Genomic DNA, 7,146 nt, shown 5'->3' with positions numbered 1-7,146 from the left:
CAAATCCTCATTTTGTCTGACCATTTCATTTCTTAATGAATTTGTGTCTCTAATTACTTACCATCAAAATAATTGGCGAATTCAGTGGGAAAAAAAATTCACATCCACTACTTAGCATCTTATAGGAGGAGTGAAAATATAAACCCTATAACAATTGTTTGAGTAAAATTTTCACCTTCCAACTCGCTGTTTGTTTCATTACTCAGAGAGAGCTTCAAGTGATGCAAGTTGCCTTAGGGAAATGATAGGCTAGCGCATTTTCCTCAGAACTGTCTATGTTTTCTTGCAGTACTCACAAATAGCCAGTACTCTTTAGTAAGAAAGTGAAAGGAAGAATAAAGGTCTTTCACTAAGTGACATATTTGATTTATAGTCTAGTAGTTGGGAAGAGTTAGTGGTGTATTTATATTTCAATAGCTCACAGCATAAAAAGCATGGCTATAGTGATGAGCACACTCTTAAGTCATATCTTTGCCTCAGTGTAAAAGGGAATATGCTTTAACAGCACAGTGTGACCTCATCTTTCAGTCTCTTTCAGAGGAACACAATCCGCAAATGAGATGTGATACCGTATTTTTTTGTTTTCTCAGTTTGTGCTTAAAAGAGCAGCTCTTTATTTGTAGACACTTTGAATTGTGAAAGCCGAGATTTGCCAAGTGTGCATTGGTAATCATATATGCTCGGCTTTAATCCCGATTCACAACGAATAAACGTCATGCTCTGAAGCAGAAAAACCACAGGGCAATTTTGAAATTGTTAGTAAACTGGTATTCTCTGTAATGTAACACCAGTGGCTGGACTGCATGAACATGTTCAGGGGTCATTTATAAATAAACTTAACATGTTTTTTTTTATTGAAGTATAGTTGATTTACGATGTTGTTAGTTTCTGGCATACAGAAAAGTGATTCAGATAAATATATATATATATATTTTTTCTTTTTCATATTCTTTTTTGTCATAGATTATTACAAGTTATTGAATATAGTTCCCTGTGCCTGCAGTAGTACCTTGCTGTTTATCTATTCTGTATATAGTAGTTCGTAAAAATTTTTTAAATTAGAAGATTATAATGACTATAATGATCAATCTCATTTTGATTTCACATAAAACCTTTAAGATGGTAAAATCCCATGGTAGGAAGACTACAGGTATGACTTCATATTCATTTAATAGAAATAAGTGATCTGTTATTTTCATGAATAAAGAGATAGAAGGAGACCAGCGCCATGTCTCTCTGAAATGCTTACTCATAATCTCTCTTTCAGCACATGGAGAAGCTCTAGGGAAAATAAAGTGCCGTGCATAATGTAATCTGTCATGATACACTGATGTGCTGAGTAAGAAAATTCAGAAGGAAGACGCATTTTAATTTAACATGACACATATCTGTTTTTATAACATTTTCTCTTGTTATATTGTTTATATATACTGTTTTTTTTCCTTTGTGCCTTTTTAAAAATATATATATAATTTCCTTTAAATTCATGCAGTTAGCTTACACCAAATGCAAGAATAAAAACAACAAATGGCCAAATAAGCAAATAAAAGAAAAAGGAAGGAAGGAGAGAGGGAAGGAAAGAAGGAAGGGAGAAAAAGAAAAGGTCAGTGATAAAAATAAACACACACAGCCTTGCAGACGCGACTGCCCAGCGTCTCCCATGCCGCCCGCCGGGGCCATCTCCACAGTGCTCCACGGTAATGCCCTTGGGCCGCATCTCCTTCCTTCGAGCTGTTTGCCGACAAAGTTCCAAAGACACAGAAAACTTTCATGTTCTGAGTGCTGAGGAGCAAGGATTTGGTTACAGAGTTCCCTGCTTCCACAGAATAATTCTATGATTTATGGGCCAAGGTGGTGATTTCATATGCCATAATGGCACTGGTGGCAAGTCCATCCATGGGGAAAATTTGATGGTGAGAATTTCGTCCTGAAGCATATGGCTCCTGGCCTCTTGTCCACGGTGAGTGCTGGCCCCAACACAAACGGTTCCCAGGTTTTCATCCGCACTGCTAAGGCTGAGTGGTTGAATGGCAAACACGTGGTCTTTGGCAGAATGACAGAGGCATGAATATTGTGGAAGCCATGAAACACTTTGAGTTCAGGAATAGCAAGGTCACCATTGCTGACTGTGACAAATCTAGTAAATCTGACGTGTGTTTTATCTTAACCACCAGACCATTCCTTCTGTAGCTCAGGAGGGCACCCTACCAGCCCCATCTGCTCAAACTATCCTCTAATCTTTGTGTTTTCTCTGCAATTCTTTGGGTTCCGTATTTTCATCATCCCCATCCAAGTTTTGCTGGATTGCAAAGTTAGTTTGTGATTATGAAATAAAAACTAAAACAACAACAAAAAAAATAGGCAGAAAACATAGATTGTCTTGATGAGCACTTGGAAAATGTCCATGCTTTATTGCCCTATTGAAATTAATTTGATTATTTATTCTCTTTAAAAGACTAAGGGAGTTTATTACATGATGCTTTTCTGACACATGTCACTATCTCTCTGGGTCAAAAACACATGTTCTTAGATGGAATTTATGTGATTAAAGCCGAGAGCAAGACATCACAGGGTTTGTGTTTGGATACACACATAGGAATCCAGAAAAAACTAAATAATCTGGCTAAGGAATTTCAGGAACTCTGGAAAAGCTGAACACCACAAGACAGGAGCTAAATATCTTCCTCTTCTTTCATTCTCTTTCAAATAACTTGCAATTTTGCATAGCAGATATTGACATATTGAACCACTTTTGCCAGATTTAGACTTCTGTACGTCAATTGATGAATGAATCCTTCATTCTGTTTCTCTCTTCCTCTCTCCTTTCCTTCCTTTCTTCCTTATTTCTTTCCTGATTCTACCACTTATAAGTTACTAATCTTAAGGAAGTTACTTAATTCTTCTATGTTTTAGCTTCTTTTCTGATGGGAATAATAATAATAATAATAATAATAATAATAATAATAATAATAATAATAATAAATTCTCTAGGGTTGTTTTGATGATTAAATGAGTTAATCTGTCTATAGTGTTCAGAATATTGCCTGTTATAGGAGCTTAAAAATGTTATTTTTTTCCTCTATTACTATTAATCCTTGTTCTTCCTTTTTTTGTGTTTCTTTTATGAGAAGTATATAAGTCTATCCTCATGAAAATATTAAATTAACTAGAGGTATAAAGAGTGAAATATGAAAGTTTCTTTTCCTTGCCTCCCAATGATACGCTCCTTGACAGAGATAACAATTTGATGTGTAAAATTTTAGTTCTTTGTCTAAATACCTGCATGCATTTGTCTATCAAATACACATATATACACACTTTCACACATATTCCTATATGTAAACAGATATATGTATACATATTCTTTACATCAATGGGATCATAGTATTTGTATTTTTTCAGCAACATCAACGTATCTTGGGTCTCTTTCCACATTAAAGCATATAGTTCTACCACATGCCTTTTAAATAATTAGTTAATTAACATATTCATTCATTACAAGATATGATTCTAGGCACTGGTGATTTGATAGTAACCAATAGATAAATCCTTTGCCCATAGACGTTTTGGTTCTAGTGAAGGAGATGGATAATTAACATGCAGCTCACTGTTTAATGTCAAGAGCTGGTAACTTTTATGAAGAAAAATAAAGAAGGGTAAAATGTAGAGATGATTGAAGCCAGGCTGGCCAGGAAAGAATGTCACCCTGTGAGGATGACATTCAAGCAGAGCTCCTGAAGAGAATGGACAAGCCAAGAGAATGTCTGGAGAAAGACGTATACAGGCAGAGGAATAAGCAAGTGCAAATAAATGCTCATGACTTTGAAACAGGGTAATGACAGTGGAAGTGGGAGGGGTTGAGTTCACAGAGGCAGAGGCCAAAACATGGGACTGTGGGTCTTGGTAAGAACGTTGAATCTGATTGTATTAACTTTACTGATTCCCTGTCTCTTTTTCTGCAGTATGGATGTAACTCTGTTTACTCACCCTTTTTTCCTTAATGAAGAAAATGTTTTAAGTGTTTCTCTTATGACTATAAAGACCAACCAGAAATAGACTCACAGACGTAGAAAACAAACTGTGGTTACCAAAAGGGAAAAGGGTAGAGTGGGGGAGAGGGATAGATTGGGAGTTTGGGATTAACATATGAACACTACTATATATAAAATAGATAAACAACAAGGACCTACTGTTTAGCACAGGGAACTATATTCAATATCTTGTAATAACTTATAATGAAAAAGAATCTGAAAAGATTATATATATATGTATATATGTATAACTGAATCACTTTGCTATACACCTGAAACTAATACAACATTGTAAATCAACTCTGCTTCAATTAAATTTTTTTAAAAAGACCATCGTTGCCTCATCTCTGTGCACATGAGAATATTTCTACAAGTTATATTCCTGGAGCAGAATAACTACCTCAAAAGATGAGCACAATGTAAATTTTGATAGATGCTGTCAAACTGCCTTCCAAAAAAGGCTAAATTTACATTCCCACCCACGCTGCATGGAAGTGATCATTTCTGTTTATTCTTTTCAACACAGGACTTTGCCTTCTTATCTTAAATAATCCAGTGGGTAAAAAAAATCATGTCTCTGTTTTGTTTTAGTATATGTTTTCATGATTATTAATAAAGCTGAGAACCATTTCATAGGTTTATAACCATTTGGTTTTTTTTAATCTTGTGAATCTCCTATTAATCAAATTTTCATTCTAGGTCACGTCCATGGCCAGGCTTTGGACTGGCTGTCTTTAGGTCAATTGTCCAGCCTTAGCACAATCAGCTGTGTCTGGAGGATTGAGGTGATACATTACAAATCATAGCTCACTAAGGCTGCTCCTCAGCATGGGCTATAAGTAGCACATGATTACCTATAAACTATATGAGCAGAGCAGTTACTCTGATTAATGTCCAGTGCAATTTGATGGCGAGTGAAATTAGGAATGAAACACAATATTTATTGAGCACTCGCTGGAAGCCAAGCTCTATTTTAGATGGTACAAGGGCCAGAAAGTTACACAAGGTGGTGTCACTGTCCTCAAGATACTTTTCATCTTATAAAGGGAGACAACAAGTACAACACTAATTCATTCAGAATGGAATATAAAGTCCCCAAGAATGACATAAACCAAATGATACAGTTAATTCTGAGCAAAAAAGAATTCACATTCAACTGGGAACTCTGCTGAGGTTTAGTGCCCTAGATTTTGAGTAAGTGTAGGATTTTTTTTTTAAGTACAGAAAAGTGCAAAGACAGAAGCAGAAATGAGCTACAGTCCCATCACTGAGAGAAAAACACGTGGGTTAACTAATGACTCAGTATTTTTAAGGAGACCCCATCTAGTATCTGTGTATATGTATGTGTATGCATATACATGTGTGTGTCCATATGAGTATATGCAAATAGTTTTACATAAATGGGGGCTTTTTATGGGCAAGGAGCTTAATGTTTGTGTTACTGGCCAGTGCATGTACTCAGGTATTGAATGAATGAATGTGTTATAACTTGTTCTTTCTATGTTAATAAAGACATACCTATCCAACTAGTCATGTTTACAGATGGCATAATATTTCATTACTTGTATAATTTACTGAACTGAGCTTTTATGGATAAATGTTTAGGCTTATGTTCAGTTCTATTTTGTTTTAAACAACACTGATAAGAACAGCCTTGGGCTAAATCTATTTTATATCCATGTGATTAATTTTTTAGAAATGAGTTTTCTGTCGAAAGAATAAGCATATTTTAGAGAATTGTGATGCATATATACGGCCAAATACCATCCTCTTAATAGAAATGTGAAAGAAATTCTCACCAACAGGATAAAGCAACATATATTTTCACAAACTGGCCAAAACCAGGTTTTGATGTTTTGATGCAGGCAGAAGTGAGGAATTTTAGTTGTTATTTAGTTTATGTTGGGTGGGGGAAGAGTTGGGAGTGAGTAGGTTTTTAACAAACATCATTTGAGACTAGCTTTCTTTGGTCCGGTTTAAAGGATCAGAACTCCTCGGGTTTTTTTTTTTTTTTTTTAATGCCTGGTAAGTATTTGTCAAATTTAGTTTACTGCTTTTCACTCTTGAAAGTTATAGGCTGGTTCAATATTCCAAGCTTAGAAGTCAGAAATAGACATCCAGATGCATAGTGTAATCTATCTTGTGTTACATAATGAACAAGGATTGGATTTGAATTCTTCTCGCTGTCTCTGCTGTTAAAACTGTGAGGCTATGTTGAGTCATGTAGCTTCTTAGTAAGCTACTAAACTATATAAGCAGTTTGGCTGTTTACCACAGTGTCAATTTTCAGTTATTCAGAAGAGTTTTCTGTGGATGGCTGTGCCAGTAACTAAGCAAATGTCTCTCAGCTCCAAACCACACTTCTATAGCTGCTTTGTGATGCCGAAGCCGGGACTCTGCTAACCTTATTTCTATTTTCCAGCTGACTCACTGTTAGACTCTGCCACAGGGGGCGGAGAAAGGAGACTGTAAAGCCGGAGAAGAAAGCAGGGACTCTGCCCTGCTGTGTGCTCCTGTCGGTTTCCTGTCTGCTCGCAGATCCTGTGAGCGTCACCTTGGCAACGCTTCTTCATCCCCGCAGCAGCAGTTCTCCCCTGGGTAGCAGCGGCGGAGTTCAGTTTGCAGCTTTCCAACACTTGTGGAACAAGCCTCACTGTGTCACTTTCACAGTCACCAACATCACCCAGCAGTGTCCCAGCCTCTGAGGTCTGAGTCCCAGCACCTTGGGGTCTCTCCTTCAAGCTCAGAGACACTACACACCCACTGAACACTAAACCAGTACCCTCTCCTCAAAGACCTGAGTTTCAGTTCTTTAGAACTGGCCCCCCCCGCCCCTTCCCAAGTTTCTAAGTTCTAATAATTCCAACCTTCTCCCTTTATTCTTTCAACCACGGGGTTAGTATCTCCTTCCTGCAGTTGCTGCCTCTGTGCTACATTCAGGTTTTCTTTTTGTTTTTCAGTTACTTAGTTCACAACTTTACATCTAGTAGATGATTTCTAATATTAAATTCTCTCCGAAGTTTTATACCAAGTATATAGTGAAACAAAGAGTTAAATTTTTTTAAGAACAAAGGTTATCTTCTATAGTCACCCAGCATATATGTGACTCCCTAGA

The 7,146-nt window shown here is 36.6% G+C and overlaps 1 pseudogene; it reads left to right on the top strand.

Moving 5' to 3' along the window:
• The first annotated feature begins 1,841 nt into the window (after window positions 1-1,841).
• On the top strand, window positions 1,842-6,736 carry LOC140699061 (peptidyl-prolyl cis-trans isomerase A pseudogene; annotated as a pseudogene).
• Window positions 6,737-7,146: the final 410 nt, after the last annotated feature.

The sequence above is a fragment of the Vicugna pacos genome, chromosome 1, assembly GCF_048564905.1.
Source record: "Vicugna pacos chromosome 1, VicPac4, whole genome shotgun sequence".
Taxonomy (NCBI): Eukaryota; Metazoa; Chordata; class Mammalia; order Artiodactyla; family Camelidae; genus Vicugna; species Vicugna pacos.
This window is presented reverse-complemented; position numbering and strand designations above follow the sequence as displayed.